The sequence below is a fragment of the Lytechinus variegatus genome, chromosome 10 (assembly GCF_018143015.1).
Source record: "Lytechinus variegatus isolate NC3 chromosome 10, Lvar_3.0, whole genome shotgun sequence".
Classification (NCBI taxonomy): Eukaryota; Metazoa; Echinodermata; class Echinoidea; order Temnopleuroida; family Toxopneustidae; genus Lytechinus; species Lytechinus variegatus.
In genome coordinates, this window is record NC_054749.1 from 8,067,027 (window position 1) to 8,076,608 (window position 9,582).

Below are 9,582 nucleotides of genomic sequence, written 5' to 3' on the forward strand. Positions count from 1 at the left end.
GAAGAAATAATGTCTCGATATTTCATCGCTTACAGCTGAATATTTTGTTTAAGAATAGCTCCAATTATCGTTTTTTTCATCATGCCATCTTTTGAGAAGCCGCTGCTGCTCTTTTTTCTTGAGAAGACCACCTTACGGGGCCGACCTTGTGATTATCTGGCGTCTCCACAAGAACTTCTTTTTCCAACGTAATGCAAACTTCTCTGATTAGTCTGAGTCTGACTCATCATCAGGTTAAAGGCAGAACTTTGAGGCTTTCCTCAAGGCTTTAGTAGATGTAGGCCGAGTATTAGACCTAGTAGAATTTGAAAGGTAGCTCTCAATGAGAGCCACCTCTTCGAACTTCATAATGAATAAATCTAGGAGGCCTAAGTTAGATGATATTACATGTAGCTAGTAGTGCTGGTGGACCTTGAAAGAATTGTAGATTCTCCTACATGTACTTTACTCTAGTCTGGATGATCTCTCTTCACCACTGGTCAAGCTCAACAATTAATCAACCAAACATTCTTATGCACACGACATTGCACACACAACCGAATTACAAAGAGTTGACACATGTTACGATGTGCACATCGGTGAGCCTTTGCACATGCACAGTCAGTGGTCACTCGTAATTTGGTTGATATACAACAGCAGCACTTCAATCACTCATAACAGTTACTTATCTCAAGCACACAACAAGCACATCAAACGGTATCTAAGAACATTTCCAGTAGCAGACAACAGATGCCCAGCATACATCCTGTTCATTCAGACTTCTCTCTAACTGGAGGGGTGTGAGAGTTCAGCTTTTAAGTTGATTTAAGATATTTTGGGGTTTTTATTTTCAGCTTAATTTCAGTTTATTTGAGCTTAAAGAGAAATTCCAGTAGTTGCAGTAAACACTGATTTCATTAGAAAGTCTGTAAAACCAGGCTTAATTGTCAGTATATAATCGAGGATGGAGATCTGGTACAGTTACATAAACTGAACTTTGTGAAATCTTGAAATCTACGCTGAAAAACGTTCACACTGAAGATCACCAACACAGATAGGCACACGTGGGACAGTGTATTATTATTGCTAGAATAAAGACCCGACGGAAGTGACCGAATCCGCGCTTATTTTGCTTATTTCTCAGCAATTACACAGTTTCTCCCAGAATCCTTTGGCACATATTTTTTATTCATACAAACAGACACTTGGGTGGTCATTATATTAGATTCTGTAAAAAGTCATTTTGAGATCGTTACCAAAACTGGAATTTATCTTTAATTTAGCTTATTTTAGTTTTCCTGTGTACGAAACCTTGGGAGCTCTTCCTGTTTCAGCTTTTTCCAACACTCTTCAGCTTTTTTTTAGATCTTTTTATTTGTGACCATTCACACCCCTGTAACTGACATTCTAGCATGGTAAAGTCGAGGGTTAATGGCAGGGATGCTTGATCGAAATATACAAACACTCTATATAGTACTGAGACTACAACTCCATGATTCGCATCAACGATCACTGCTCACTACTCGATCCAATCAAGACATTCATGCAACTTGACCAGGTCTCGTTAATTTCTTAGTTTTGGAAACTAAACAGTAGAATTATACCCCATTTAAAACATTTATTAAGATAATCAACAATGAATAACTCTGGTAAATTCCTAAATAGTAAAAGTGGCATTTCCATCAAATATTATATATACAGTATTGACATATTTAAAACTAAGTCCTAGGTTACATGGCGGATGTCTTTATACAATTACTCCAATGTTCGCCGAACATCAATAATCCTACAAGTGACAAGAAATTTCTGCTCGGTTTGTCACTCTTTTAATAAACTTCTCTTAATTTCTACAAAATAGAGTGTATGATTTAATGCTCGTTAAAAGTGTGAACTTCAGAAATATTTCTATCTAACTTCATCATCATTTCCATAACCTTTGCTGTGAGTAGGCCTGTTTTATCTTCTCTACGGTCTTCCAAACAACATTCCAAATTGGTATAAAGGTGTTATTGTGGTGGGGCCGAAACACCAAACAGTCATATACACACATACACTATACACCGGGAATTGTTTGGAAAGGAATTCCATTGCTTCGTTTATTGAGTATTTGCAAACTTCGTTCAACTCTGAGTTTTCAAAGATCCCGCGACTGACTCGGAGACAAACTTTGATTACAAGTTACAATAATCATTATCATCAGATACAATTACAGTAATTACTCTTATTTTTAATTATTACAAGAAAAGGGCCGCCCCGCGTTACGGGGGAGGGGGGGTTCCGTGTACAAAAACGTAAAAGTTATAATATGGCTGTGATTTTTGTCTCACCTGCGAAGCAAAGTGAGACTATAGGCGCCGCTTTTCCGACGGCGGCGTCAACATCAAATCTTAACCTGAGGTTAAGTTTTTGAAATGTCATCATAACTTAGAAAATATATGGACCTAGTTCATGAAACTTGAACATAAGGTTAATCAAGTATCACTGAACATCCTGCATGAGTTTCATGTCACATGACCAAGGTCAAAGGTCATTTAGGGTCAATGAACTTTGGCCGAATTGGGGATATCTGTTGAATTCCCATCATAACTTTGAAAGTTTATGGATCTGATTCATGAAACTTGGACATAATAGTAATCAAGCATCACTGAAAATTTTGTGCAAGTTTCAGGTCTCATGATTAAGGTCAAAGGTCATTTAGGGTCAATGAACTTTGGCCGAATCGGGGGTATCTGTTGAATTACCATCATAACTTTGAAAGTTTATTGGTCTAGTTCATTAAACTTGGACATTAGAGTAATCAAGTATCACTAAACATCCTGTGCGCGTTTCAGGTCACATGACCAAGGTCAAAGGTCAATGAACTTTGGCCGACTTGGGTGTATCTGTTGAATTACCATCATAACTTTGAAAGTTTATGGATCTGATTCATGAAACTTGTACATAAGAGTAATCAAGTATCACTGAACATTCTGTTCGAGTTTCAGGTCACATGATCAAGGTCAAAGGTCATGTAAGGTCAATGAACTTTGGCCATGTTGGGGTTTTTTGTTGAATAACCATCATATCTCTGTAAGTTTATTGGTCTAGTTCATAAAAAGTGGACATAAGAATAACCATGTATCACTGAACATCTTGTGCGAGTTAGAGTAGTATTCAAAGTCAGCACTGCTGCTATATTGAACCGCGTGATGCAGGTGAGACGGCCAGAGGCATTCCACTTGTTTGTATGGTCAGCCCCCCCCACCTTTGGCTCAAATTTAAAATCCGTTCCGCTGCCCTGCCAAAGAGAAGATTTGTTATTTCGTCTGTCAATGTCATACATCTATTATTTATTTAATTCCATTTCTTCATTTATTGTGTATTGTCAGTCTTTGTTCCACTCGGAGTTTTCAATGATCCTGCGCCTAATAAATGAATTCCCAAGAATGACACAAGATTTACTGACTCGGTGACAAACTAGGATTGCAAGCTATATCATTATTCATCAGTTACAATTACTGACTCACTATTATTATTTTCATCATTATTATTACAAGAGAGATGTATCATTTCGGTTGTCAATGTCGTACATGTATTATTTTTTAAATTCCATTTCTTCGCACTTTGTTGTTTAGGCAGACGTCGTTCCCCTCGGAGTTTTCAACGATCTGCGCGTAATAAATGAATTCCCGAGAATGACAATATTTTACTCACTGGGAGACAATCTTTGATTACAAGCTATATCATTATCATCAGTTATAATTACAGTAATACATACAAGACATGGACTGACTCGGTGACAAATTAGGATTGAAAGCTATATCATAACCATCTGTTACAAATATCCTCGTGTATTGGCAATTTTGTCACCAAATGTATAATTTCTGCACATTTCACATGTAAAAAGGCGTAATAATAATTCTTAAAAAAATAATGTTCGCTCGCTTAGCTCACTCGAAATTTAAAAACTGTGAAGTTGCTATTTGGGCAATTATTATTAGCCTCCCATTGAAAAACTTGTGCCTATACGTCCATGCCTACTACCACCACTTTACGAAATATGCCAGGTACGCCACTGATGTAAACCCAAAATGCACATACCATGAATGCCTGAGTAGTCGTGGTCACTATCATTTTAACTTGGAAACAAAATGAAAGTATTGACAATTGGTTGCCTCGCTCTTGTACAAAACAAATATGGCGCCCCCATGTGAAAGATGATGATGCCCCTGGTCCAAAAAAAAACACACAAAAAAGTCATACATCAATTTTAGCGCCTCCTCACCGAGTAGGATTTTCCCATCCCCCCTGCCTCAATGTGAAACAAAATTGGCAACCTCCCTGGCCCCCCTCCTGTGTAAAACAAATTTGGTGCCCTCGGTCAAACATTGAATAGGCGCCCCAAAGGTCGAATCTCGAACGTCGCAGCCCTCCCCTCTCCCCTCCGAGTTTCATGGAAATTAGCGCACCCTAAGTCTGAGGTTGATTTGGCACCCCCCATCGAATATAACTTTTTTTAATTTCAAATTATTTTTCTTTTCAAATCAAATCAAAAATTAAAGTTTTAATTTGTGTTAATTTATTTTCAAATTTATTTGTGATTATTTTTTTTATTTAACTTTAATTAGATTACTATTTTTTTAAGTAATATTTAATTATTTTTAAAATAAATTTTACTTCATTTCAAATAACTTTTTTTATTTTCATTTTAATTCAATTTAAGAATTTAACTTTCATTGTTTTTTTATTTTTTAAAATTAATTTCTAATTATATTTCAAACTAATTTCAATTTCAAATTGTTTTCATTATTTTCTTTTTAAATCAATTTGAGAATTTAAGTGTTAATTTTTTAAATTCATTTTTAATTATTTTTTATTAATTTTGATTAAAAAAATCTGAAAATCTAAAATTTCTAAATCTTTGATTCCTGTTAAAGTTAAACCCCTAAATCTTAAATTTTTCTAGATTAGAGGGGGATGTTATTGCAAGTAGACCATATAGCGTTCAGAAATAAAAAGCAGTTTAGAAAAAGAAGGGGGGAATGAGACACCGGATGAGAGATAATCATTGTTACTTTCTTGATGCATTGGTGGCTCTGAAAAGAGCCTTTGGGTGGCTAGAGCTTGAAGCTCAGTAGCCGGTTGCCGCTCCCTCTGCCTGAATCACGGCAGGTACAACCGTGCGGAGGTGGTCGATATACCTATTGCACAGCTGCTTGTTCATCCGTGTTCTCCAGAATTCCCTAATGGTCTGGCGAAGTTCCTGTACCGTTGTGGGTCTTTTCTTCTTATGAATCCATCTTTTCATCTGGTTCCATACGAGCTCGATAGGATTCAGATCAGGACTTTCTGCTGGAGTTCGCCACCAATTGATACCCAACTGCCTAAAACACTCCTGCGCCTTCTTTCATGTATGCTTGGGATCATTGTCCTGCATAAATTGATGATCTTCGGGAACTTTCTATCCAAAAAAGGCTTCAGGCTTTCGGTGACAATATTCTTCATGTAGAAGCCAGCTTTCATGATACCCTTGAACATTACAAGGGGTGTTTGGCCTCAACGAGAAATGCCTGCCCACACGTGCACTTTTGCAGGATGCTTGGGACGTGGCTTCAAATTCCTTTTCTTTCCTACCTTTCTGAAGGCAAGGACAGGATTCTGGGCTAATTGGACGGAACATTCGTCCGTGAAGATCACGTTGCTGAACTTGTCTTTCTTTCGCAAAAGCTCCCGACAGTGGTGGAGGCGCTTCTCTTTATTCGCAGCATGAATCATTTGGCTTTTCTTTGGTCTGCAGCTAACCCATCCCAGACTGCGCCGAAACCTCTTGATAGTAGACAGAGAAACCATCTTCAACCCCTTCTCCCGCAAGACCTCTGCTATATCGGGTGACGTGGTCTCGTCGTTCTTCATGTATAGCTCATTGATAATCGTACGGAAAGGGTCTAGCTTGCTCCCTCTCGGATTTTGACGCTTTGGCGTGATTTGGCCAGTCTCACAGTATGATTTTATGAACAGGGAAAGCGAATGACGGCTCACAGTGATGTCATCTTGTATAAGCGCCTTCCGAATTTCCGTTACACCCTTTCCACCAGTTGACATCTTGGTTACTCTTTCTCTTGTGGATATAGACATTCGTGTCATCATGAGATAATAACGTGACGAATTCGCGACAGACACAGAACTGGGTGAATGAAATATGTCGCGCCCCTCTTATGGACGAATTGCGGACGCAGGGGAAATTGAGACGTTGATCTTCGCGCGCGTTTCGTATTATGTGTACAAAGCATGAATTTTGTGCTTGTCATATTTTTATTATTATTAATTAGATATGATGTTGATCCTTGAATGAAAATGAAAATCTTCCACAATCTTGATTTTAGCTTAGTAAAACTAGATTAGGTACGCAAACTGAATTGTTAATTACTTACCGGCAGATCCAATTGCATAATTAGATGTACCTTTAACTTTTAAAGCAAAGACACTAAATAAGTTTTGAAGACTGTGCACTCTATCTGGCGCTTTATGGGAAGAGCGCCCGACATTGACAGAGTTTAGTAAACATGCGCTTATCGCTATTTTGTCCACTGATCTTGGGTTTTGTATAAAACACACGGGGGTGGTAGAGGGGTGAAGAATGGAGCCATTTTTACCTTTTCAAGATTAGAAATGAGTATGTATCTTATATGTTTCTTAGAAAGTGGAGGTGTAATTATCCCCATGCGCCGACCCTGTGTCCTCTTCTTCTTCCCTTGTCGTTTTCCCATAATACGTTCTATTAATTAACAATATGCCAAATAATTATGAGCGAGGAAACTTACTCAACGCTGTTAGGCGCCCTTCTCCGATCTCTCTACCAAACTTAACCCTGTTCGGTCGCTTCGCTCCCTCGCCATTTATCACACACTGTCACTTATGCCACATTCAAGATCTTGCCCTTCCAATACTTAGGGCCTACATTGATTTTACTATTTCATTGAATACTTTTTCGTGGGTGGACGCGACCTCTATACATGCACCATTGCTGATATTACTACTACTACTACTACTACTACTACTACTACTACTACTACATTACTACTACTACTACCACTACTACTACTACTATATTACTACTACTACTACTACTGCTGCTTCTCCATAGTATATAAACATGTATTCAAAATCAATTTTGTCTCGGGGGGGAAAACTATGGCGAACATGAGCAAAGGAAAGTCAGACAAACTGGGGCATGGGGAACGAATCCATTTAATGATTCCAGACGAGTAATGTAATATGACATCGGTCAAATTAATTGTTCTTCTTCAGCATACTACTACTATACTGCTAGGTATAATGGCCTTCCAATAATGTCTAGTTTTCGAAATCAAGCAAAACTTAAACATTATTTTCATCCAGTTTTTCATATATACGATTTTGAAAAAAATTTCAGTGTTATGATATAGTTGGATTTTTCTCTTTTTTTAAAAATAAACTTTGTTTGGGTGGATTGGTGATTGAAAAATTATAGATTCTGTCTTGAAAAGTGAGGGGGGGAGGCATTGTCCAGACCATACCCCTTTCCGTAAATGAGGAAGGGGGGTGGGTTTTAAATATCCCCAATTCCCCCCCCCCCCCAGGAGAATGTCGTCAGAACTAAACTGACTATACCGTATAGGACGACGCTATTATCATCATAACATGTGGGATTCCATTGTTAAAACATAATTGTCTGAATTGTCAAATCCGTAAAAATTGAAATATTGTAAAATTGAAAAAGGGTAATGTGACAACATCGACTCTATCATTTGCATAGGAAGAGTTTAGTTGAAAAAAGGGTTAGATCCACTTTTTACCATGTCGAGAAAAACCATGTTTTTTATTCTCACTTACTGCAATACTCTTATAAACGAATTTGTCATGATGTACTACCCTATCATGTCAACATGAAATTGTGTATAAAAGAAATCTACCTGTCTTCAGTTATTATGAAAGGGACCATTGAAATAATCACCGGCCGTGTGCCTCTCGCTCTTACATGTTGAATGCGGTTAGCTCATGACTACCTGCGCTCGTTACACATTTTCCCGCGACGTAGTGTCAAGTTTACCGTGAGCGGCACTGTAGTTCTCGCCATCTGAAGGACAGAGATTGACACATGCGACATCTGGCCATCGTAAATCAGCATTACAGGCTCCCCATCTGTCCTCTCGTTGATTTATGGTAGGAAATGTTCCTTCATGAACTTGAGGAATAACTCTTGAGTTATTCCAACCTGATTTGCTGACTTCTACCAATGTTCTTGGCAGTCTGTTTTCTCGCAGGTTCTTGGCCTTTTTCCCTTTGAAAACGAGGAATGGTGAAAGACAATCGCCTGCAGCATTTTTGCATGGGATTAGTGTCATCAATGCTGACCTTGGTGACTGGCCGATGGCATGATTTCCACATCACGATCTTGACTGGTCGGTGTTTGCTATTGAATCCAACTTCCTCAATGTCGAAAATCCGGCTTGGTTTTTCTTGAAGGTTGTACTTCTTGAGGATTCTCTCCAGCTCCATGTAGTAGTCCCTTACAATCTGTGGCTTTGATGACTTCGCTGAAGACATAGAGAGACCCTGTGATTCAACAAGTCGGATGGTTTGCCACCTTTCAAGAAACCCTTTGAACCAATTGACAGTCAGCTGGCGTTTGTGTTCAGGGTGATGTTTCAGCCTCTTCAGATTGTTCGCTAAATCACTAGAAAGGAAAAGGGAGTGTAAGCTGTGTAAATCATTTCATACAAAAAATAGCAAACAAAATTTATAATCATAATAATGACTTTTTCAAAATAATGAAAGGGCTAGTGTTAGAATCAAACGGGGACATCCCGATAGACCGCGGGTCCGATAGACCGCGGGTCCGATAGTCCGCGGGTCCGATAGACCGCGGGTCCGATAGTCCGCGGGTCCGATAGTCCGTGGGTCCGATAGACCGCGGGTCCGATAGTCCGCAGTGCTTGTATAATTATGATCAGATATATCAAATGTCATCGAGAGGTCCAAAGGTCAAATGATACGAGACCATGGGGATCTATCAGGTGCGGGTTCATGGGGGGCGAGGGGGAACTGCCTCACCCCCCCCCCCCCCCCCCCGATCAAAAAAAGGGGGAGAGGCCGCGGGGAAAAGGAGAGAATAAAAAGAGAGAGGAAGATGGGAAAAGAAGATAATAGAAAAGAGAGTAAGAGGGGGAAAGGAAAGAGAAAGAAAAAGGGAGAAGAACAGGGGGAAAGAAGAGAAAAAAGAGAGGAGGGGAAAAGGAAGAGAAGAAAAGAAAGCTAGGAGAAAGGAAAAGGAGGAAAAAGAAGAAGAAAAAAAAGAGGAAGGAAGAGAAGAATATTTAAATAGAGAGGAAGATGGGAATAAAAATAAGGAGAGATAGAGGAAGAGAAGAAAAGAAGAGAATGAAAAGAGAGAGAGTGGAAGGGGGAGGGAGAGAAGAAAAAAAATAAAAGAGAAAAAGGGGAAATGAAAAAAAAGAAAGAGGGATAAGTAATGGAGGAAAGAGGAAAAAAGAGGAAGAGGGAAAAGAAAGAAAGGAAAAGAATTAGAAAAAATAGGAAGAGAATAATATTAAAAAGAGAGAAAGATGGGAAGAAAGATAAGAA